The sequence below is a fragment of the Petromyzon marinus genome, chromosome 12 (genome assembly GCF_048934315.1).
Source record: "Petromyzon marinus isolate PM22_M1 ecotype Great Lakes invasive population chromosome 12, UKy_Petmar_22M1.pri1.0, whole genome shotgun sequence".
Taxonomy (NCBI): Eukaryota; Metazoa; Chordata; class Hyperoartia; order Petromyzontiformes; family Petromyzontidae; genus Petromyzon; species Petromyzon marinus.
The window spans coordinates 11,465,090-11,491,815 of NC_133678.1; the positions used below are offsets into that span (position 1 = coordinate 11,465,090).

The 26,726-nt window shown below is 41.8% G+C and overlaps 1 protein-coding gene and 1 long non-coding RNA gene across 10 annotated transcripts in view; one reads left to right on the top strand and one right to left on the bottom strand.

Moving 5' to 3' along the window:
- The window catches only part of LOC116941575 (protein 4.1-like), a 71,721-nt gene extending 68,643 nt beyond the window's left edge, over window positions 1–3,078 (bottom strand). For all 9 annotated transcript variants that reach the window (XM_032952758.2, XM_032952761.2, XM_032952760.2 and 6 more), the window contains exon 1: window positions 2,929–3,078. The gene's annotated coding sequence lies outside the window, so the exon portion shown is untranslated. The remainder of the gene's footprint in view (window positions 1–2,928) is intronic.
- Window positions 3,079–11,045: 7,967 nt separating this feature from the next.
- Window positions 11,046–20,366, top strand: LOC142924339 (uncharacterized). The gene is made up of 2 exons (XR_012941540.1): window positions 11,046–11,625; window positions 18,143–20,366. It is a non-coding gene; the product is annotated as an uncharacterized LOC142924339 (long non-coding RNA).
- Window positions 20,367–26,726: the final 6,360 nt, after the last annotated feature.

Genomic DNA, 26,726 nt, shown 5'->3' on the forward strand with positions numbered 1-26,726 from the left:
CCTCCAAATTTGAGCATTACTACACTGACATAGCGACGTTGAGAGCAACACACACGAGGGTAGGGACACGCGTGGTCAGACGTGAAAACAATTACTCTCCGGACATTGCCCACAGACATGAAATTCCCGCACACACAAGGCCACACATAGGAGCCAGGCTACAAGCCAGGCTGTGGGTGGCGCTGTGAAGCACAAATCTACGACTGCAATGAATACCCCACAGCGATTGACTTGCCTCTTGGAAACGCTGGATTTATTTGAATCCGATTGCACTCTAATATGTGCGGGCGCCAATTGCATGCCGAGGTGACCTGCCCTTATTTGTCTTCATTCAATGTACATACACGTGACGGTTACAGTAAAGGCTGGGCTTTTAATATTCAATACGACTGACTTCATAAGGTCACGCTTAAATTTTGATTTAAAGCTTTCTTGATTGCAGGGATTCATATTCTTGGTTCTTCAAATTTTCTTGTTGCGGTTTTCACACCTGATGATGATTGCTTGTGTTGCAGTCGAAACGTCGTGAGAATTTTATTGTTTTAGATTGTTATTATTTTATCGTTTCCCTTCTACGGGACTTACCGAAAGAACCAAGAATAATGTCACGCTTGTTAATGTCTAATAGGTCTCTATGGGGCTGTACTTGCTGATGTGGAATTAAAACTCCGTGGAGCTTGTTCGCATACATTGGTTTACACAGAAAGAAACATTGTTGTACAGCCTTACAATTTAATCGTAGTAAAAATTCTGGATTAGCGAGTCGTCCAGGTCGTGGTGTTAATTTGACCGCACCGTAACCACGCTGGGTCAGCGAGGTGGGTGGCGCAGATGCGTTGCTCACGGTTTATTCCATTTTCAGCAAGTACAAGGGTAGTAAAATAACAACAAATTGTAAATGTGTTACCGTGCTCCACGAAGATAATCTACAAAAATGGTCATTCACAATCGTGGAAATTGCACATTCTTGTGGCAGGTCCTGGTCTCATTCCTTTGAGGCCCACATGCATGAGATTACCAATATCTCGTTTTTCCCCTTAAGCAACATAGCTCGACTTGAACATATGCTGTCCCCTCCTGATTCTGAGAGGCTGGTGCATGCCTTTATTTCATAAAGATTGAATTATTACAATGCCTTGCTTGCTGGAATAGATAAAAATTAAATAGACTACAATATATAAAAAAAATTCGTCTGCCCGGGTTTTAAACCAGATCTATTACTCCGATTATTTTCCCTCCCTGCACTGGCTCCCTGTAAAGTACAATACACTTCAAGATTCATGTTCTCACGTTTAAGGCCTTGAATGAGCTGGCTCCTAAAATATCTCACCGATCTGCTTACGTTTTATATTCCACCGTGAAAACTTACACCTGCCGATCCTGGTCTACTCATTATTTCCTAAGACCAGACTTTGTTCTATGAACGAGAGAGCTTTTTGCAGTCAGGCTCTCTGATTGTGGAATTCCCTTCCTCGGTCCATGAGGGAATCAGAGTCTGTTACCATTTTTTTGAAATCGCGTCTTAAAACGAACCTTTATGCAAAGCTCATTTGCGAATTTGCGCTATAGAAACCCCAGTTTAATATTTCGATCTAAAGCTTTCGTGACTGCAGGGATTCATATTCTTGGTTCTTTCGGTAAAGTCACGTATAAGAGGAGAAAAAACAATAAAATTCTCACGACGTTTCGATTCCCTTCTACGTGACTTTACCCAAAGAACCATGAATACAACAGAGTTTAATAGTACCATCGTTATTATTATCACCCACACGACAAATTATTATTGCTGCCCAATATAGTATATGGTGCCAATTTTACTGACCCTTAGACTGAGTATGATGATGATGGTGATGGAGCTGAGGAAAGCCAGCAAAGGAATTTGCACTTTGGGTCTCACGACAGCTGCTCTAAACATATTTGTCATCAGCCATGCTCCACCCACTGCTGGATTGAGGGCCTCCCTAGCCATTGGCTCGCGATGCTGTTGCCGCTCTTAAATATTGAGCGACAATAACGCTCCCTAACACTAACGCAAGTTCGCAATCATTTTAGTCAAATTATCAGATCAACAGTGATAGTTGACACCTATATCGAAACATATTCTTGGGTCTTTCGGTCAAGTCGCGTAGATAGGTTCAAAGAAAACGACAACAAATATCTACGTGACATTAACCGAAAGACCCAAGAATATGAATTACCGCAGTCACGAAAGCTTTAAGTCAAGATTCGTATCGAAACAGATGATTGGAATGCGAAGTTAATCAATGTTTTCAAGAAACGTTTACATGTTACATGTAGAACACCTGGTAAATGCAACGATTAATGAAAATAGTCTGTAGAAGAAAACAAATCAACAAAATAAGCGAGGTTATCCATGCCGTTGACAAGCCTCGCCATACGTTCACACAGTGGCACAAAGCCAGCTGTATTACACCGAACACTCTACAAATCGCCGACACCAGCATGACGAGGCACTAGTCACTTATACACATTATACAAATCAAGCAAAAAATTTTAGTTTTTTTTTTTAAAACGTGTCAATGTTCGCGACAGTTACAAGGTAAATTCAGCCAAACACTTTCATTATAAATCAAGCCAGCAGCTACTTTATTTTTTGTTTTGTGGTTTCCATTCAACATGAAAGCATCTATGGCTGCATCCCATATTCGTGGTGTTGTTTATAAAGTCGCTGCTATTCAAGGAAAAGTCGTTTCAAACGGAAACAAATCGTCAACAACATTCGCAGCTACATCACGCGACACCGAGGCCCCCCCCACCTCTGTGACACAAACACAAGACGCACACACAGGATACAGTCAGACGCGGCCGCGTTACGAGCCGCAAAGCACCACCGCCACGCGAACCGCTCTTACAGCTGCTTAAAGTGAAATTGAGCAAAGTTGTTGCGATCGTTTGAGGGGAACTGACCTCCGTGCGCTATGATTGATTGACGACGACGATGACAGTCTTAAGCAACGTCGACTCCCGTTGCCTTGCTCCGCGCTCTCCCGGGCGCGGACTGAGCTCCGAAGGCTGCCGAGGTCCACTTTATTAACGATCACAGCCCACCCCCCACACACACACGCCTCCTCCAGCCCTTGCGAGTCATCGTTCAACGGACACTAGAATCAACGGCAGCCATCTTGAGTAAGGGCAATTGTCGCGGGCCGTTTACGTGCACGGGGTGGGTGGGGTGTGGGGGGGGGTTGGTGCGCGTCGACCGTTGGTGATGTCACCGCACTGGAAAACCTTGGCTACAATCCCCTCCCCCTTCCCAAGATGGCGATCGCAGACCTCAGAGCGCACTTCTTTTCTCGAGCAGGAATGTTCAGCGATTTAAAAAAGCAGTTTTAGGTGATTTACGTACGGAAGTGCGAATTATATTTTTTTTGGAAACAAAAAAATTAGGGTGTGAAAGTGCAGTCTCCAACTCTTATCAACAATGTCTCCGGCGTATTTACGTGCAATTTAAGAGGGGTCGCTTCCCGAAACATCGCCTTTTTCACAGTATCTATTTTCCTTTCACGGTCACGGTGTTGTTGTTGTTGTTGACGAACTTGTTGAGGTATTCATCACGTTGTGCGGGGGGAGTTCTCCAGAAGGCGCGTAACCGCATCACCGTTGTATTACATAACGCGGATGAGTATTCGCTGCGTCGCCACTGGACAACGTAACCAAATTTGGCCAATCACAGGCCGCGGGCGGTGGGTGGGGGAGGCACGGATCGACGAATCAGAACGCGCCGCGGTGAAAACGTCATAATGATACATTTTGTTTATTTACGATTGACGAATCCGATGAGCTCAAATTCACGATAGGAGTGCAAAATATGGGAAAACGAAACAAATCACTTATATATACAACTAAAACTAAACTATTTTTTCTTATAGTTTTAGTGGGTGATCTAAATTGGAATTGGCTAAACCCGCCGGCCGTGGCCACATTTTACAGATGAATTTAACCTGTTTCAATTAATAAATGTCCCCACAAGACCCAACCTGAAAAATCCGGGACAGTCATCTCTGCTTGGCGTCCTATTGACAAATGCCCCTCACAATTTCACACTGACTGGTGTTCTGGGTAATAACCTTGGTGATCACTCCTTCATTTTTGGTGTGAGATCATCAGCCAGACCCAAAGCCCTCCCTAAATTGGTTGAGAAGCACTCTATGAGACACTTCAGCACTCAGGCATTTACTAATGATGTGCTTCACTCGGATATTGACAAGGTCTGTGATATCCCCAACCTGACTATGGCTTGGGAGACCTTCAGGTACACGTTTCTCCAAATTCTTAACAAACATGCTCCGTTGGTTAATTACAAAGCTCATGAAAACTAGGGACAAGGCTTGGGCATGTGCTCAGAAAAGTAATTTGGTCAATGACTGGCTAGAATACAGGATTGTAAGGAATAGATGCGTCAAAAAAATACGGCATGCAAAAAATGCCTACTTTTCCTACACTCTCCTGAAATCACATGGAAATGCCAGGATTTTCTGGAAAACAATCAAATGTATCGAAAGGCATCCAAAACAGACAATCTGCCCATTGAGCTTAACCGAAATGAAGAATTTTTTTCAGATCCCAAAAAAATAGTTGGCAATTTTAACCTTCATTTTTCTGAAGCTGGTAATCTTTTTGATAATGTATTGGGAGTCACCCGTGCTCATGCAAATTCCTACACCCCTGTCCAAACATTAAACGAATTTAGTTTCCAGCCAATCCACGAAAGTAATGTTCTGAAACAACTGTCCTACCTCAAAGGGTCCTCCTCTACTGGAGCAGATAGAATTCCCGTCTTTGCTCGACTAACTGTTGGTCACCTAATATACAAACCTATAGCCCAAACTTTCAACCTGTCTATCAAAGAAGCATCCGTTCCTCTAGAATGGAAACATTCCTATGTCCGTCCACTTCATAAAGGGGGCCCTAAAGATGATCCAAATAATTACCGACCTATCTCAATTTTGTCCCCGTTGATGAAAATTTTTGAAAAATTATTGACCTACCAAATTAGCAGTTTCCTGTCCACCAACAATCTACTACATCTAAAACAATCTGGGTTCCGAAAAAAATACAGCACCACATATGCTGCATTAGACTCTCTGAATCACATTTACAGTAGCCTTGATAATAAGCAGTACTGTGCCTGTCTTTTTCTAGACCTGTCCAAAGCTTTTCATACAGTAGACCACAACACCCTGCTTAGTAAACTAAGTTGCCTCGGTTTTTCCGAAAACGCAGTAATATGGTTACAAAATTACCTCTTTTCTCGCACCCAAACTGTATTCACAGATGGTTGGAGGTCAAACAGTGTTAAGATAACAAAAGGGGTTCCACAGGGTTCCATTCTCGGCCCCCTTTTGTTCTCTCTTTATGTCAATGACTTGGGCACTGACCTGGATAATTCCAGGGTAAATATTTTTGCAGATGACATGATACTGATTACTGCTGGCCGCTCTCCGGATGACGTGATTGCTAAGCTACAGGGTGATTTCAACAAACTACAACATCAGCTAGTTGCTCTTAAACTAGTCCTGAATACCTCCAAAACCAAGGTGCTATGCTTCTCACCAGGACGAAAGCAGGAAGTTATTTTTCTCCAATTACATTCCTTAAATAATTGTCAAATAGAGCAAGTCAAAATCTATAAGTATCTTGGGGTCATCCTGGATTCAAAACTGAATTTTGAAGATCACATTGTTTATATTGCTAAAAAGACAAAAATAAATATTGGTTTTCTGTATCGACACAAGCACTGCTTCCCCCCAATGTTCCGTTTGGAATTGATAAAAGTTACCATACTGCCTCTACTTGACTACTGTGACATCGTGTATAAATCGGCCCCAAGTACTGTACTGAATACGCTTGATTCCATCTATCACTCGGCCTTAAGATTTACATTGAACTGCCCATATAGGACTCACCACTGTGATCTCTACATTGGGTCAAGCTAAACGTCTCTTAATGTTCGACGGCTTGTGCACCAGATCTTATTTATTCACGATGTACTTACAAAAAAAATCCGCAGACTACCTGCTGGATCTCCTCTCTGTTTCAAAGAACAAATCTGACCTCAGGTCTTCGCTCATTTACCAGCTTCACATTCCCTATTGCTGTACAAAAACTGGAGGAAGGGCCTTTGCTATTGATGCCCCCAGGGTCTGGAATACTATTGCCAATAAACTGCAACTTGAATCGCTACCAATGAGATCTTCTCTCAAAACTGCTCTAGAGGAGTTGTACACCCCTAGCTGCCACTGCTATTCATTGGCGTAAAATAAAATAAAATGTTTCGCTCCGGATGACCCTTCAAAGTATTATCTGTATTTTTGATTTAGCGTGCTGATCTTAAAGGTGCATTGAAAAATTTGATACTCCGACCGATGCTTCTCTTGTTGTGGAGTAACTCATGCAGCCAGCTATGGCTCTGGGATTTGGTGTTACATGTTATTTATGTAGATTATTGTAAAAATTCGGTCACAGTCCTTGTGATCACTGTTACGTTGCAATTATGGCTTTATTTTTTGGTGATTTGGAAACGTTTTTTGGTTTGGACATGTTTCTTTTGTTGTAGTACGGAGTTAGGCTGATGGCCTTAATCTCAGTTTTTGTGGTTGTTGTTGTTGTTTGACTTGCATCCCACTGGGATTTTTTGCACACACCGTTGGTGTACGGTGCTTTTTTTAGGAATATTTCAGCTGTTTTTTTTCCATGGATTTTCTGTTTAAACAGTCACATAGTCACTTTAAGATGTTTTCTTGTTCGTGTTTTTATTTTGTTTGTTTGTTGTGGTTGCACCCGATTCAAGAGCCGAATGGCTCACAGGGCTATACCAAAATAAACTGAAACTGAAAACTGAACTTATCTGACTAGATAAGACGCGATGTAAGACCAGGTAGGCGAGCCACGAGACTATAATGATGTGGGCTGTGCTGGAAGAGGTCTTATCCGTCCGAATTAAAAAAAAAGGTTTTGTAATCACTTTGAATAAGCTTTGGTTCTTTTGGTAAATTCACGTAGATAGGGTCAAAGCAAATAACAAAAAAGTTACTGTAGTTTTTTGTTATTTTCTTTGAACCTATCTACGTGACTTTACCGAAAGACCCCAAAAATATTAGTCTTGACTTAAAAAACTTTCTAGACTGCAGGAATCAATATTCTTGTTTCTTTCGGTAAGGTCACGTCGAAAACAAAAATAATAAAATTAATATTAAATTCACAATTCAAATAATACAAATAAATTTAAAATAATAAAAGCAAAAACACCCACGATAAAAATAGTAAAGTTTAATTGAAAATGAAAGTAAATTGAAAATAATGAACGCAAAAAACCCACGACGTTTCGATCGCAACACAAGCGGTCTTCCTCGCGATGAGGACCGCTTGTGTTGCGATCTAAACGTCGTGGGTTTTTTTTGCTTTTATTATTTTCAATTTATTTTTTTAATCTATTTTGTTTTGCTATTTTTATTGCGGGCTTTTTGCTTTTATTTTCAATTAATTTTTATTTTATTATTTTTGTTTTCTATCTACGTGACTTTACCGAAAGAACCAAGAATATAAACTCCTAGTCGTCTTTCAGATATCCTCAGATGCAACGTACACAACGAATTGCTCATGCAATGAATGAGTCACGTGTCTTTTTTGTATGTACACGCAACGCTTAGCGCAACCTGAATTGGCTGCTAACATTAAAGTCAAACGACACTTTCGATAACGCCAGCATGTATTGTTTACTTTCAGTAAATTGATCATATGGATATTCTTGTCCCCGCCACAGAAATGTACAATTTCCACCACTGGCTCAGGGCTGTAAAGTGTGGTGAAGTATGGGTAAGTAACCCGACACCACGGTGGCAAGGTCTGGTCCAGCAGTCGATTTACAACAGGGCTGGAAATGTTTGGTCCTGTATTGCATTTTGAATGATGTAACAGGTTCGGAGTGATTTCACTTGGCTTCAATCCAATGAGATGCCTCAGTGAATAATGCAAGCGGCTATGAACTGCGTACGACATACAACAAACCATGCTCTTTTACCGACCACTGCACGGGTGCAGTACTTTCACGCATAAACTAGAAGCGAGAGACCTTGGAGACAAGTCTTAACAAGGTATATCTACAATAGAAACAACAGAAAAACAGCATGCAAAATGTTCAGACATTGATAAAGACGGCCCTCAATGTTACGAAATTTTATTGTACAGTACGTTGCAAATATTATATACAGTCCAGCTGTGAATACTGTATTCAGTATGCACTATGCATTATGGTCAATGTTTCTATACTGTACGTGTAGACTTCCATATATATCTTTGCCAGAATATAAATATAGTCACAATATATCAAGAGTTTGCCATTTTAATGGCATGGTAATAGAATATATAGTAATAGCATGCACTGAAAAAAAATACATAAAGGTTAACAAGGGCTTTGCTTCCGTCGTGAAGGATGTGGCTGGCTGCTTTGGAGCTGATTAATGGTTGACCGCCTTAGTGGTGTTGGTGCAGAGTGATTGAGCTCTACGTACTAAGCCTGGAGGATCTACATTCATTATGGACACGTTACACATATGGTTTTATGCAAAGTAGAGCACCGCTTTAAATACAATCGTCAAAGTCTCGTCATACTGCTCTCCACATTTACCAATATTAATCGACTGCAAATTGGTTTAGTTGAAACTTGCATGCACCAGGTGATAGGTAATATGGCAAGGCGGACAATAGGTGTTGAGGTCCCTTAGTTTGGAACCCTTGGAGTTAAGATTTCCTCCAACCACCTAACCCAACCAACGTCAATTAGCTCATCAATGGTGTGAATATCTTGCCTGCTGTTTCTCTACAAATCTGCAACAGCATCTCAGTCTGACCGTCCCTCTCGTGCTTTGCCCTTTGTCCACCTCCCACCTCTGCTTAATAATATCCCTGCCCAATGAACCGCAACATCACCGCCATAATCATATTATTATTTTTAAATCTTCAAAACTTAATCCCCTGTGTACCGTATGTGTCGCTGGTTTTCCATCCACTCTAGTAGCCTCGACGTGTAGCGCATCTTTACCGTATTTGCCTCTTCTGCTGCTGAGATCGTTATTCATGCCTTCATTACATCTACGGTATGTTATAACTCTTCTATGGCCTGGAATTACTCACCTTCAACCCGTAAACATGACCACCCCAGCCCTCCGAATCCTCCAGTCCTGTCAACTTCAATATCATTGTCTTCAAAATCCTCCATGAACTCACCTCACCCACCTCACCCCGACCATCTTAGTCCCCCTTCATTATTCCCTTCACTCCAGCAACCAAGACCTGTTTTAAAAATAATTGGGAGGCTCTGCTGTAGTCCCAGTTGTCTGGAATTCCCTTCCTCTGGCCATCTGCACTCCTGAGACCCTTCCATTTTTGAAGTCCAGACTCAAAACTTTTCTTCTGTCTTCAGCTGAATATAAAGTGTCTTCATTTGTACTTCTATCAATGTTTCTACTTCCTGTCTAGCCTGCAGCATTCTATCCCTCATTACCTGTTCAACATCCCCCTACCTTTTCATCAAACTCGAAATGCATATGTTCCCCGCCCCTCCCACTCTGTGCAAAATGTTTAAGTTTGGTCACACTTCTATAGTTTATGAATAAACACTATTTTAAAGCATGTTGCGCTGCGTAGTTTTCATTTTTCGGTTAAGGTGACTGAAACATTATTCCTATGTCTTCATCATCATTGCCTCTGACTTCATCCTGGAAGAATCCAGAATCAATAAAGATCATGATTATGAAAATGGGTTCGATGCATGATCACGATGTTTAATGTATTCTGTTTATTGGTGCAAAATCATTGGGTACATTTAAATTCCGACATCTGTATTTCATATGTAAAAAATATATTATATTCCCTTAATGACCCTTGGTCCATCCACTACTGGATGAAGGCATCCACATGCCTTTTTGGTTAAGTTTGACTATATTTTTCCCTCGCTGGTGAATGTGGCTTGGTGAAACAAGGGCCGATGATTGGGAAATAGACTTACTCTTTGGTTCTTTCGGTAAAGTCACGAAGGTAAAATAAAAAATAAAAATATAATAAAATCACGACGTTTCGGGCGCAACACCAGTGCCCGTCATCAGGTGGAAACAACCCCAGCAATAAACAAATTGCTGAAATTGGCAAAAAAAGAGAGTATGGATCCTTGCAGTCACGAAAACTTCAAATCTAGAAATAGACTTAGCTCACCGAGTTCATAACAGTGTGCTGACCACTGCACCACCACTCCACCCATGTGGAGAAGATAAGTCGAGTGTACTGTATTTATTTTTTATGTACGTATTTCATTATAAATCTTTCTTTGAGGTGCCCATCTTAGCAATGGATCACCAACATATGAAACTATCTTGTGCCCCTGTGGTCATGCAGATTGGTTATGAGCATTTTCTCCATTCAATTTGACAATGCAATGAGTATGCATGTATATAAACGTGTCAGGGATATGCATTAAACATCATTAAACATGAATGTAATGAATTGAGCCACCTTGTGTTTCGTAGTCCTTCAAACACTGAAGCTTAATTCAGTTTCAGCGTTTATAATCCAATCTCTCCCCGTGATATTGCACCGCGCGGATGCATGGGAAACAAATCTTTTCACTAAGCTATAGTGTGACCTCATCGGCTGTTGTGTGGACAATTTGGCGAATTGTCCATTTTCGTATTACACACTTATTATATTGCGCCTACCTGAATGCTATTGGGAACTGTACACCGCAGGGTTGAGCTTTCAGAAGCTGTTCCATATCCCTCCAGGGCAAAATCTGGCTCATGGGTGTTGTAGAGAAAATAAGCAAATAAATAAATAAATGCCCCAATGCGTCCGTCTTCTCACGAACACATCTCGCTTGCTGCACCGCATTATGGGCCCTCCAGATCGCGTGAACTCGATTTTTAATTGAGACTGACGTCGAATGCTTTTACAATGAAAATTAAGGAATGTTCAAAACCGTTGTGTATTGGGGGTAATTACAGTATGTTGTTGTTTTTTTTATTGATTTGAAACATGAAGTTTAATTGACAATTGAACATGGATGCCAAAACATCTTTCAAAATAAGTCTAACGAGGTAAAAAGAAGTAATGAATTCTGGTGTTCTTGAAGTTAATTGTACCGCATTGGAGACATAATTCCTTATCCCTGCAATCTGCATTGCTTTTAATTCCTGATTCAATTGCATCATCTCAACCTGAATCTCTTTATAGTACAATCTGTCCGCAACGCGCCGCAGTTAAGTACAGTATACCTTTAAAATTCAGTTTTTTTTTAATATCTCACTAAAAGATAACCAGCTTTCGGTGCAATTACATTACCGTACGCAACTAATTTTGGCGGCTAACCTTCATTAATGAGACCAAAAGTCTGGGCCTTAAACATGCTGCCTGCTTGCTTGCACGTTGTAAATAATAGTCGCCTCCCACCACGAGCATTAGCGCTCGTCTATAAATAAATCAGTATTCGCATGGGATGGGGCGGTAGCTTGCTTGCGTTATTTGCGACAGGAGTCCACAAATCGTGCTGCGGCGATGCCCCCACCCTCACCGCTGATGCTCCTCTGGCTCGTTTGCAACCACTCCCTGCTGCAGGTGATGCACTCACGGATGATCGGATGGCGCTCCGCTCACTGCACGCTCATCACGGCTGTCAATTTAGGAGCGTGCGCGTGCGTATCAGCGCACGCGCTTCTATTTTAATACTGTCAGGAAAGGTCCCAATGTTGCGCGCGTGTGCTGCCGGCTATTCCTCGGCCCACTGAATGCCGGCTACCCATTTGCTCACAAGGCGTTCACTTGCAACTGGAGCCGGGAGCCTTCCCGACGCGTGTCCGGGTTGTAGCTGTCGCGTGTTTGTTTGGCGTCACGTCCCAACGTTTTGGCTCCACGTGTGTGGCGGCGCCGCTTCAGGGACTGAAGCAGAGGCACGGGAAGCTTGCCAGCGAGTCGATACTGTTGAGGGAGAAAGTGGACCGCTCGTTTCAGTTCCTCCGCCACGTGGAGATAAATGCTGGACACTCCGGGCGAACAACAACGCATTCACGAACTAGCAAACCTATGCTGATAGCACTTGGAAGATGTTCTCCCACAAGTCAAGCGTGCATTCAAAATGCAGGCCCTATACTATCAGTGTTGGTGACGGTAGTGGGTAACTCAATGTTAACGATACGCAAATCCCCAGGTCTCGCCCCTCAATTTAGCAATTCAATTACTGTAATTGCTCTCTGATGTGTTTTCGGGTTGTGATTGTGCGTTATTCGCCATGCTGTCCGACGTTTCGCTCGAATGAGCTGGGCGCTTCGGTATGAACTGAAATGAGAGACTTCGTGCTGATTAAAATTAATTGTTGTGAATCCAGGCAGTGATTGAATTCAATAATGTTAATGCTTTTGTCCCATTTTTACTGTCTCGTTTGTTTAGTTTCCCAATCTGGGTCCATCTTATTTGTATAGCTGCGTTCATCCGATTAGCCTAAATGTAACATTCGCATCTCATTAGCATGGCCGAAAAACATAAATTCTTCAACATGTGATTTGGTTCACATTGCGACTCTGAATAATCAATATTAATTGATGATTGGATGCATTATTATACCCCAAAACGAATATATATCAAAGTAATGTTTTTTTAAATATATATAATGTCATGTATTCAGAAAGCCTCACTAGATTGTGCACTCAGGGCCACCAAGAGGTTTCCTGGTTGCCCAGGGCTGAAGACCTCGATTAAAATAGTAAATTTGTATTCGTATTTTCTTTCAGTGATTTGTTTACCTTTCCTATACTTTGCACTCCAATCGTGTTTTTTTAAATATATGGTTTGTTGTTGCAACGTTCTGGCCTGCCCCTACCAGACATCTGTGAACAAAGAGCTTTATAGCTCATCAGATTCCTCCTGCAGTATAAATACATATTCAGATTTAGAGAATGTCACGTGGAGCCCCCTTATTCATTAGCGACAAAAATAAAAATAAAACCTAGGCCCGTTGTGAGGCCCTCTTGCGTGTGGCCCTGAGACTATTCCCCCTTTGCCCCCACCGCCTCAAAGCACGCCACCGCACAGGACAGCCCTGGGTTCATCCTCACACATGCCCTGCTGTCGGGCTGTTCATCACGTGTAAATCTATTAATACAAATGTTTAGCCCTCAGAGCTGGAGTATGACAGATGACAAATCACATTTAATCTAACAAAAATGCGGTGTAGTCCTTAGTGACTGGGCTGAGACCATCAACAGGCTAATCTTGAGAACCCAGTTAATCATGGGAAGCTGGCCAGGATTTTAATTTAATATTTCAGGCATGCCCGTCTCAGTGTTTTGACATGGTGTCAGCCTCCTGAGCGACGTCAACAAAGTGACATTTGACAGTGCACATGTAACAACAGCCCAGTTACACTCAAATTTCATTGGAAATAAAAGCAATACCGGGAGTGGCAGGGGTACTGCACTGTGAACCCGTCTGACATCGGTGTAAGATGATATCTGAACCAGACCTGCCTCCCCAACTCCCCTAACCTCCACTGACCAGCGTGGTTAAAGCATTGTCAAACGGAATGATCGAATGGCAATAGAAAGACCGTCCAGCAGTGGATTAACAAAGTGCTCTAAATTATTATTATTATTGGTAGCATTCGTAATAACAATCAATTACATTTATCCCATGCACTGACATGACAAAGCCACGTGCACCTGATTGCGTATTGTTTAAGGGAAAAAAATAATTATCTACGTTATTAAGACATGTCTTGTGAATTAAGAGCCTTCTCAATGCACGGCACCAGTGGAAAGGTTAAGGAATAAATGGCATGTAATTAACACGTTTAATTTACTGCCACTTTGGCCCGGTGAACTATGCACCTTAAACCCTGTCAACAAGAGTAATGCGAACGATACCTCTTGTATCACCCCCTCTCCCTATACACTGCCCAGCCTTGTTTATAAATTGCAGATGCCCGGTGGAGGAAATGACAGTGACCTAACGCGAAAAAGGTGCAGTGTGTATTCATCCACATACAGTGCGGAGGCTGCTCACGAGAGGGCCAATTATCGCTGTAAATGGAAATTAAGGTGTTGGCAGATCTTCTTAAGAAATCAACGAAACAAACCCTTAGGCGTTGCACGAGCTGAACCACTGTGTGCGGGTTGAGCGTGAAATCCGTGTGGATTGGAGGGGGGCGGGTCCTCAATGCTTTCTCATCGCTGTCTCTGGAGGTATGAGACCGAGCCTCATTTGCTGAACGGTACTCGTATTGCCAATGAACTCCACGAAAGCTGCAGGCCAAAGGTGAAAGAAGAAAAATCTAATTTGGATGGTCAGAGTCCTTGGTTTGAAGGCAACAGGCAAGGAGGGAAAAAGTGATCTATCAATAAGTATTACATTCGAGTCAAAATGTCTCAAAGCTCAAGCATTTAGGGCGGATTTCTTGTTGGCGGACCTTAGGCGGTGGTATACGTTCGACGTTACTATGGCAGGCAGAGTCTGAATAATGCAGAGGGTTTAGGAGCTGCATCCCAGGACCTTGTATTTTGACCCCCCCCCCCCTCCGCCAAAATATATAGATAGATATAGTTTAATAGTTGAAACACAGTACTGCATATTGGCACTTTCAGAGGTCCTTTAGGCACCGTAGTTGGTACATTAAAGCCATGGCTTCACCACGTGTGTTATAACCGAGTATGCACGCAAATTAACGTATTTAATTCCCTTTTCATTTAAATTGTAACTGAAATAACAGAGGTAAATAGCAACGGTGTGTTTGGCATCTGGGTGGTAGTAGAAGTGTAAAGGGAAGGGATTGACGACTCAAACTTATTCCATTCCTGGTGACAGGGTCAGTCGTCATAATGTAAGGTAACCTCGTTTGATTTTGTATCAGAGTGGTCTTCGTTTTGTTGAACGTGGAGGGATGATGGATGGAGTGAACCCCTGACTGCGATTTGGACTGAAGCTGTAGAAGCTACCAATGCATGTGTACGTTCATACACCGTGCAGTAAAATAATTGAAACGTTCGGAAACACGTGTGTGTACTGTGATAATTGGGGAAAACCGACAGTGATATAACAAGTTCAAGTTTATTTTATCCAACAAGGTGAGAACTTCAGATGCCAGGACGAGTCTCATTTGCACGAGTGACACGGGTTACCAAAATTACAAAAGCCTAAAAAGACAAAAGTACAAAGACGACGTAAAGCAATTGGACACAAAAAAACCATCAATTACTCGGCTATAGCAAAGTTCACGAGTTAGCATTCAATTAATTATTATTGGCCTTCGAGCAGAACCGTACTCTTAATTGCACCCTGAGTTATTTTGGCTCGAATAAGAGAAAGGGCTCCACAAGTCCAAGTGACATTTACAAGAGTTTGGATCCCGCTGCTCCTGGATATGGAACAAGTGGCAACAAGGAGGGGGAATGAGAGATAACACGAGAGAGACCTTTTGTCCAGCAGTGGGAATTTACAGGTCGACCAAAACAACAGAAAAAAACCTCAATCCCACATATCCCGGGGGGGGGGGGTGCTTTGCGAACAGGAGGAAGATGACATCTAATTGGGAATAGTTGAAAGACGACCGTGTAGACGTTACTAAATTCATTTGCATGCACGCGGGCACACAGGCGTGTCAAAGCCGTTAATGATGGAAGCTTGATATAACGAATTGTGTAGATTACATTTGACAGCAAAAGAAAAACATGATGTAATTTGAAAATATGAGATGATGCTTGCATCTCAATACAACACAATAACAATGTGGATTTATGGGAGAGTCTGAATGCAACACGTCTCAAGGGAGATGTGCAAAAACATTGGGACAGTGCTTCATTGGGGAAAAGGTGTATACAGTGCTATAATTTTTTTTTATTAAGGCCAGAGATGGTGATCCATATTCAGAGGATATAAAGCTTGGGCTTGAAAAGGGGCAGTGGGTCAATGGTAGGGAGATTTTTTTTTATATATATATGGTAGTTTGTCATATGAACATGGTGACCTGAGTTTGATTCCCGGCCGAGGCTAACGTCAGTGAGGAGTAATATCTGAATTGGTCTTGGCTCTGCACCTTCTTCAGCACATGCTGATCAGTGTGGTGAAGTTTGGTCAAATAACTCCCATGACCGACACGATCGCGGAGAGGCCTTCATCCAGCAGTTAATTGAAATAAGGACGTACATTTTAATATTTTATATTTATACACAGATGCATTACCGTTCAGGGAAAAATATGGTGAACAGTCAGATTTGTGAATAGCTAAGGATGAATAAAACGAGACTTGCCTACATTTCAGTTTCTTTATCATTTCTCATACAGCGTCTTTTTGAAATATAGGCTTCTTGAACGCCAGTTCGAACAATCTCCCACGGGAGCATTCAAGCCCCAGTCAGCAATCTAAGGCGACTCCTTCCAGCATAACTCTCTCTGTCTCTCTGCTAATCTATTTAGATCCATATTGATTAAATGGCTGTATTGTCTTTGTCGGTCGTCTCCGCGAAATGATTCTGCACCCTTTATTATTAGAAATCACCATGCTATTGATTTCGCCACTTCTGACCACTAATATTGCTTTAGAACGTCATATCGATATTTTCCATATTTTATTACCACATTTCATGACCTGTGCGGCTCAGGATGAAATAATTCAGTGAACAGATTAAAATAGTTTCCCACTTTACACTAATGTGCCTCATTTTCTTGCAGATTGCTCGTTTTCTGAAATGGCTATTTCTGGATTTTTAAAAATGGTGTTCAAATAGCAATATAAATAAGTGCACCGCGTATATTGTTTATTTTAAAAGACTCATAGTGGCAGATATACAGGAATGTAATTTACACAGCCCTCGTCAAAATAGTGATAATGTGCTCTTGAAAAAGAATAATAATAATAAATACAGATCATATATTCTTTCACATTATTTAGATTTTCCATTTCACCTGCGACACTAAGGAGGATTGAAAATTAAGTTCACTGGACTATCGTTCACAGGAACAAGCATACAACACATGCACTACAGTATTTATGAATACAATATTTTTGCATTAATATACTCGACTCAAGTGAAGTTTAGTATCCTGAAAATAATCAACCAATTCTTTCGGAAAGTCTTAGTAATGCCATCTATTCAATGCGCTGAACAACTGCGTAATACTTTAGAGGCTGTGACGATTCATAGCTCTCCAGAGTCAATGCATTTTCATGATTCGTAGCAGCGCAAACGTCCAAATGTTACCCTTTATCTTCTGCAACATACTATTTTTTCATATAATGTGTGCATGTGCTTTTTAATCAGCAAATTTCAACATCAATCCATGAAATAAACTCATGCCACTGGGTAATAATAATCACCCATACAAAAATACAAGAGATGCTGCCTATAATTACAGTTTTATTCAAAACTGTAATTTTGTGTTTAGTTTGATACTCTTCCCCCGCACCGACGATTAGCACGGTTGGCTATGTTCGTTGCGAAAGAAGTTCAACATGCATACGGACCAATGGAATACATGTTGAATATTGTGTATTTGAAGTTTGCCAGCGTCGCTAACATTGAAAATATGAGCGTTTCCCAACGTTTCTGAATGTGGTATATTTATATTTCAGCATGTTTAAACACCTGCAGGTTAAATTCTATGACGGGCAACAAACACCTGCCATGTTCAGTGTGCGCGTCTTGTAAAACATGGCACAGCATTATAAACACGACATCACGCGCCGATCGAGAAGGCATCACACACGCGAGTATTTTTATGTTGGTGCAGCGGCAATGCCATACTGCTTTAGTATGTTAAGCCATGTCGACTTACAGGGTCGAATGCAGCGTGGAATTTGAATGTCACGACCAAAGGAATTTTACAGCAAACATTTCAAATGTACAGGGTGGTCCAGATGTCATTTGACCCCCATTTAATCCTCTAAAAATTAACATTTTTTTTAAGTAAGGTTTATTTGAAAGAGAAATAAATACACCTTGTACATATGTCCGTATGCTTGTGCAAATTGCATTTTATTTGTCTTTACCTTTGGATTGCATGCACACGTATGCATGTTGACTGCAAAGTGTAAGGTTTTATTTATATTTTTAAAAAATACACATTGTCCTTATGTTTTTCTCATTAGCTGCATGCACCTGAGGTGAAGAAGAATCCCTCAAGAATTCCCGATCGCCAAAACATCTCAACGTGTCAGAGAATGGGCTTGGAATAATGACACCGCAGAACTACATCTGAAATTACTTCAATAAGCCTGCATCAACCAACACGGTTGCACATAGAAAAAAAAGATTTCAGGCAGTGATGAGAAGGAAACTGCAGTGCCGGATTATCCTCGTAGCAAAAGTAGCTACACATGTAGTAGTAGCTACACGTGTAGTAGCAGCTACACATGTAGTAGTAGCTACATATGTAGTAGTAGCTACGGGCCCCACACTTTCAAGGGCCCCGCGCTAAATGGTTTCAAGCTATCAATTCCGGTTCAGTGATTCTGCACTTGCTCTATTACTACAGTACTATATTGCCTTCAGCTGTTATGAACGCCTGGATGTTTAAGGTTAACGATTTGTCGTATTATCTGGCTGTATAGCAAATGATAAAATACAATTACTTTACTGTGCAAGTTAAAAATGCATGCGTTTTAATATGAAAGTTTTTATTTATTTATTTAGGGCCCCTTTATAACATATGCTACAGGCCCCGCACTACCTTAATCCGGCACTGGGAAACTGGCACTATTTGGACACATCTGTAGGATGGACAGCAACAGGAACATTGGAAGTGTTGTTGTTCCGATGAAACGGAAGGAACCGGAGATAGAGGAAGAACTCACAGAGAGAACGGCTTGACAACGACAAAAGCGATTGGTGGCAGAAAGACGTGGCCACTAAGTGAGCCTATCGGCACAAGACAGAGAGGAAAGTGGAAACCAAATGACGAAATGTGCAGTGGACACCTACGGGGCTATCTGCCCATGGATCGATATTATGATGATGATGGTGATTTTTCGATTTAAAGCTTTCGTGACTGCAAGGATTCATCTTCTTTGGTTCTTTCGGTAAAGTCACGTAGAATTAGAATAAAATAATAAAATAAAATATAATAAAATTCTCTCTCGTCGTTTGGTTTTTCTCTCTCGTGAGAATTTTATTGTCTTATTTTATTATTTTATTCTCATTCTACGTGACTTTACCGAAAGAACCAAAGAAGATGATGGTGATGATCACCCAACACCAGGCGATGATCTCCTGTGATCCTAAATAACCGTTTGCTGCAGGAGGTAATGGGTTCGATCCCGACCCTGATGCCTGCTGTATATGTGGAGTTTGCATGTTTACCCGGTGGTCGTGTGTATTTTTTTGTTTTGGGGTCCCGTTTTCCCCTCCACATTTAGAAACATGCAATTCAGATTATTTAGAGAATTTTGCTGCTATCAATGTCCAAGTCATGGGTCACATTTGCGGCCAGGTCGCTTCTGAAAAGTCAATACCTCAGTGTGCTTTGCCTGGTAGGATGAGGATCGGGATGATTTCGTCTTTTTTGTATGTGTTTGGGTGATTTGTTGACCCTTCTAGTACTTTGCACTACTGCCGTGCTTTTGTATTGGTTGTTGTTGTAACGTTCATACCCGCCCCTACCGGATATCTGTGAAAAAGAGCTTTATAGCTCATCAGATTCCTCCAGTATAAATAATATTATTATTCAAAAATAAGTAAATATTCTAATACAATGAGCAAATCGGAACTCTTAAGGCTATCCTAAGTGAAAAAATTTAAACGTTTAGTAAAAAAAATAATTCTACGTAGGTAGAAACATAATTTTCTATCTAGGTGACTTTAGTGAAAGAACCAAAGAGTATGGATTCCTGTCGTCACAAAAGCTTCAAATAAAGATCGATGTTTTGTATGTTTGCTTAACCTGTCTGGGATCATGAACTTTATTTTATGAAATAACACGACTTAAAAAAACATTTCTTATTGCTTCAATAAAATATATGTTTGGTTTACAAACTGTAGCGTTCACATGAGCCGAATGGGCCATTCTCTGCTTAATCTGTACTTTCATCGCCGTCAAAGCGCGAATTAAGCAGAGCATATATCATAAATCTGGCGATTATGGCAAACGTGAAAACATGAACTGTGAAAACACCAAGTCATCGTGGAGCAGCAGGGACAGCTCGATTTGCGGCACTTTGCATAGTAAATTACTCGGCACGGCGTCACCGTAAATCACACGGTGGAATAAATGACTGCGATAATGAGTACACGTGCAGGCATGTGCAGGTTTTAACGGCCGGTGTCGTCGCGCTCGGCACTCTACTTGCGATGAGAATAAAATACGTTGTAAACAAAGTTGCTTTGATCCTCATCCTTCTCCTCCTCCCAAAGATAATTAGTTTGTATGTCCTAGTCGTTTACGGGAATGCAGTATCTGTCTGCAGCCAAAGAAATAAAGACATAATTGCATAATCAATTTCAATGTCTCGCAAAAAAATTAAACTTTAATTCCAGGCGGCTTACTTTTTTTCGTAATGAATTGCGGAGGAGAGCAAGCACTGACGATAATGCGCGAAGCAGCGGAAGGGATGATTATGAACCGTTGGTCAATATGCATTACACTGTAGGGCATCTGGGTGTGTGTCTGTCATTAACATGAGGAGGAGCGGTAGTGTAGCGGTTAGCGCACTGCGCTCCGAACCCGGCGTCCCGAGTTCGATTCCCGCTCACGGCCAACACCGGCGACGATTATCTGAACCGGTCCTGTGCCTTCCCTATGGTCGACTCAGCCTCAAAGCAATACCTATTGCGATGTGTAAACATCCTCTCGTGTCGGGGAACGACCCACGGGGGTGGACATTGTTGAATGATTCTGATGGCAGTGGCAGCCACGACAGTGGAAGGTATCCGAGATGAACGTCCACGAGGAAATGGAGCAATGAAATCAGCTTAGACTGAAAACTCTTAGATTGACAATGTATTTCTTTAGAATTGCTTTTGTGTGTGTTAAGATTATTGTCCATTCCCCCACACTTGCGATGAGCACGGTTGGCCACGTACGGTGCGAAAGAAGTTCAACATACAAGACAAGCACAGCTCATGAGCGGTAGGTGACCGTTTGAAGGAGGCCATCATTCAGCAGTAGATTGATCCTGGCTGAATGTAATGAAAAAAAAAAGATTAATTTAAGTTCATACATTGCAGTGTCGGGTATAGGTAAAGACGGGTGTTGTTCCGGTGGGAAGTTTTAAGGTTGTGCTGTCAATAAATATTGCACAATGCTCGCGTACGCATTTGCACGCGATTATACAAGCCTGGTGTATTTTACTGGGAATAAAATCGTTGGGTGTTCACAAATAAAATATTACGATGATGATGCGAATTAGTTGACATCCTACACGTGCTGTTTTTGTTAGCAGCTGTGTGATATTATTGAGAGAGCAGAAATTGTTTTTCAGATTCTGTGATATGATCTTGCACCCTCGGTTAAAACACGTGACTGATGTCAAGATGTTACATTAAGTCTCCTTACACTAGAATGGGATAATTGCTTTCATGTGCATATTTGAAAGGCACTTTCTTCTTAGTATTTGCAATGGAGGCTTAAAAGAGAAGCGATATAATGCAGAAGCCTCAGTGGATATACTATAATTGCTGAGGAGTAAAATCATATTGGCTGTGATGATAGAAGATTAAAAAAACGGTTATTTGTTCAATTCAATTCTTATTTGCCTGTCTGGAGGGCAATGTTTCTTTGTAAAGTTAATAATTATAATTATTAATTAAAGAATAATTATATATATATTTTTTTATCTGAGATTAAAGCTGCATTTAAAGGTGAAAGCAGAATGGAATTCAAATTTGAGATTTTGAAATTATTTGTTTAAATAAATTGCCTAAAGTGTTGTCATCATTTCACTGAAGCTTTGGTTTGCTGTAGACAACGCGTAATAATGGGTGGCAGCCTGCCAGAAGCAAGCACCTCATCTCACGTCATTCAATTTCATCTCAAACCCGTTCAACGAGAACCAATTATGCTGTGCTTAAGGGACGCAATTTAAAAAAAATGTTTCATCCGAATTACTTTTGACACAGGATGTTGTAACTGCCATGTAAAGTCATACAAGTCAATAGTGGAAGAGAAAGCCGTGGCGGATATTCCACGTTCCCATGACGGGGATACGTCTATCCATATGACAACCACTATTGACTACCCCCACGAAGAGATACTTCTTTAATTGACCCCGAGAGGGTTATATAATAGTCTGAGTAAACCCCCAAACCAAGACTTGAATTCACAAGCGACCTACTCACGCTACTTTTGAGCACCCTGGCCATTATTAAAGGAAGTATTGTTATTTATTTTTGTAGAGAGGGTTTATATTTTGCCACGCATGCTGGGTAATTGTATGAGTAAAAAGTGGTCAAACCTCTGTTTGTTTTACGAATAATTGTTTACACTTCCCTCCCTCTCTCTGCTGATCCGACTTCTTCCCCACCAGGGGCGGAGCCCAAGGGGGGGCTGGGGGGGCTTAGCCCCCCCTGAAATTTTGGGAAAGTCGGTAATCTGTATAACCGGATATCCGGCTGCTGCCCTGCAGGCTGCCACCTCGTGCTGCCCTGCTTGAGCGGCAGCCTTTAGAACTTATCGAACTTATTAGCCACATCAGCGGCTCCGACCTATTAATAAACTCCGCGTTCAAATCCAATAAAATGTGTTTTATACATTTGTGGCGCCCATTGGAAAACATAAACTATACTCTTTGGTTCTATTCGGTAAAGTCACGTAGGTAAAAAATTAAATAAAAACAATAAAAAAATAAAAATCACGACGTTTCGGCCACAACACAAGTGGCCTTCATCAGGTGAAGGGACCGGACTGTCCAGAGGACAGCGTTGGAGTGAAAACAGCCAAGCCCAGGTCGCATCCTTTAAGCTGTGTGGGAGGAAACAAAGGCGCCTTGACAAAGGAATTCGCATAAAAATGAGCATGGTTCGATTAGGGAGGTCGAAATTGTGATGATCTCCCTAATCGAACCTAATCGAACCAACCAACTAAACGTCCCTCCCTAAAACCTTCTGCTGCAAGACCCCCTATATTCTGTGGTCTTCCCAAGATTCATAAAGAAGGCACCCCACTACGACCCATCGTATCCACGATCAACTCCGCCACCTACAGGCTAGCCCGTTTTCTGTCAGATACATTGCTGCCTTTCACTGGCAAGACCACCTCGGCAGTACTCAACTCAGCCCAATTGGTCTCTATGGTCGAAGACGTTGTACTGTCCCCTGACGATGTCCTTGTCAGCTTCGATGTGGTATCTTTGTTCACCAAGGTCCCAGTACCTGATACCATTGAAATAATTGAAAATTTGGTCCAGCATGGACTAGACCCCGATACACCTGCACTGGTTAGGCACTGCCTCACCAATTCCTACTTTACTTGGAATGGCACCTTCTACAAACAAAATGAGGGTACCCCCATGGGTTCCCCCTTGTCACCAGTGATAACCAATATTTTCATGGAGAAATCTGAATCAGACGCCATCCAGACTTCCACCCTCAGACCTTCCCTGTGGAAGAGATATGTAAACGACACATTCGTCATTTGGCCACATGGCCTCCCAGCTTTGAACCTTTTCCTAGACCACATCAATTCCAGACACCCCGCCATCAAATTCACCATGGAAGTGGAGAAAGATGGCAAGCTGCCATTCTTGGATGTTCTGTTTGAGAGGAGACCTGATGGCTCATTGGGATATTCTGTCTACAGGAAATCCACCCACACAGATTCCTACTAGAAACTTGATTCCCACCACCCGACCTAAAAGAATTCTCTCATCAAAACGTTATACCACAGGGCTCATTGCATTTCGTACCAACACCACCTGACCAGTGAATTAAAACATGTACATCTGGCCCTCAAGAGGAACGGATACTCTGACCATACCATCCATCAAGCTGTTTCTCCCTCCATACAGAAACAACCACTTGACACTCCGATCAAAACCATGACACTACCATATATAGCAGGCGTTACTAAAAAGATCTCCAAAATTCTAAACAAACACAAGATCCTGGTCCGGTTCAATACAGTACACAAAATCCGTGACCTGATCCCATTCGTGAAGGATGTCATTCCTGACTTACAGTACCCCGGGGTTCACAAATTGAGCTGCACCTGTGGTGATTGCTATATCGGGGAGACGAAACGACATGTCTCTGACCGAATTCGCGAGCACAAATCAGATTTGAAACACGGCAGAACGAATTCTTCTGCCGTAGCTGATCACTGTTACAACGCTGTGGGTGATCACGATATAGTTTTCTCCGATACCAAGGTTCTCTGCAAAGCCACGGGTTTTTATCAAAGATTTGTCCACGAGGCAATTCAGATTTACAAACAGACACAATTTCAACCGAGAGGATGGTTTCAAATTAAGCAATCATTGGAAAGATGTTCTAAATCAAATCAAACATTAAACTAATTTTCAATGGTACAGTACATTTTTTCAAGTAGTGATATCCCAAACTTTCACAGCTGCTTATTTCCCTTCACACCAACATTATGTAAACTCCCCTCCCCCCACGCCTGGTCCATCATGGTCCATCATGTACCTTCTACGGACATCATGCTCATTTTTATGCTAATTCCTTTGTCAAGGCGCCTTTGTTTCCTCCCACACAGCTTAAAGGACGCGACCTGGGCTTGGCTGTTTTCACTCCAACGCTGTCCTCTGGACAGTCTGGTCCCTTCACCTGATGGCCACTTGTGTTGTGGCCGAAACGTCGTGATTTTTATTTGTATTTTTTTATTGTTTTATTTTCTTTTTTACCTACGTGACTTTACCGAATAGAACCAAAGAGTATGGATCCTTGCAGTCACGAAAGCTTCAAATCTAGAAACATAAACTAGATATCTCAGAATATTGAAGTCAGCCCTCCCAAAGTCAAAATCCTGGCACCGCCCCTGTTCCCCACCAACCCTAACTAGGGTTGTTAATGTTGCACACTCGAAATGAAGGACGTGGGCAGGTGCTCCAAATCGAGGGCAAACACATTTGTGGTTAATCTGTAGAAGCAACAGCACGTGTGTCACACAGCAATCTTCACCCAGTCGCCATTAACCACGTGACTGGTGTACACGTCCGGTTAATCATTAACCTTACCAGCCCCCCCCCCACACACAGGCCCAACTCAGTCATCACATGCTGGTGTACACACGTGCATTGATGTACTGCACAGCACATGAAGACTTATTAAAAGAGTGGTCCATTCCTAATGTGCCACATTAAATTATTTCAGAATCTGGCCATTGATTTCAGAATTGATAACCGGTTCGGAAGGTCAGCTACTGGTTACCGATTCCAGTGGAATTTTAGCAATTGATACGCTAATACAAATTTGCACAATTGTTTTAACTGCAAACCTGGGAGATGGAATCAAATCGGCGATGTTTTTTGACTTGCAATTCCAGTGTAATAACATTACATCATGGCAGTTCCATTCCTTTCTTACTTAAAAATACGAATATACTATGTTTATTGCTATAGACGTTTTAATGTGTGTGGCAACGTCGTCACTGCTTATTTACTGTATTTTTTATGATTATCGGTAATGTAAAAATATATTGTATTCCTAACATTACTGAGAACCTCTGAGTCCTTGAGCCGCTTGGCCAAGAATGGCCTATTGGTACCACTTATGGTAGCAAAAGCAAACAATAATTTTTTATAAGTATTACATCACGAAATTATAGATATGTATGATAGCATGTTCATCACGGCAGCTTTGTATGATGAAAACTACAAAATATGCGTACTGTAGTATGATATACAATTGCGTTTTGGAAACACAAAATTCGAATGTGACTTGAAACATCCCGGAAATATGAAAATAAAAAGTGTGTTCATAACACAGGCAGTTTGTACCCTGTAACTGTCTGCCCGTGATGGATGCTGCCAATGGTAGCATATCCGTAGCATTTGCCAGCCAAGGAGCTACCAACCAACCTCCTTGGCCCCCTTGGGGCCATCTTGCACAGGTTACGCCATTGTGTACCACATGAAGAAACACACTCAGCAGTGTTAAAGCTATCCACAGAAGGCTGAAGTGGTGCATCATCATCATCATAATTGAGTGGTGGGCAGCTTAATAAAGCCCCCACCGTGTTCAATACATGCGTAAATAAAAAAAGAATTCCATCGCTGCGCTTTGCTGTCACATTTGACCTTGGAGAGGCCTCCTCTTGGCGTTCTGAAAACACGAGAACACCTCTCCCAGCAGAGCCATTCCCTTCAAATTATCACACTAAGTGGCGTCTGCTTTGATTCATCACAGAGCTCATTGATAATGTGTCCTTGTCATTATATGTCAAGACACACCTCTATGAATTTCGGAGTTTTTTAAGGACATCTGGTCATTGTCCTTCTGTCTCTACAAATCGTCCGTGCCTCACATTTAAATAATGGCACCATACATAAATCTTTTGCTCTCTTTTTATAAAAAAACATGAAAACAAGCATACGTAGGCAAATGTTTCCCACTTTCCCTTATAGGCTGCTGGTGGCGAGTGATGTGAGTAGCTATTAAGAACTGCATTTACACACGAGGGCGTGGTGTGGCGAGTTTCATGCCCAGCTGCCTTTAGAGACACCCATCTGCTTGCAGTCAGTACAGCATGCAGGTATCTAATAGGCTACGGCAGGAAGAGGC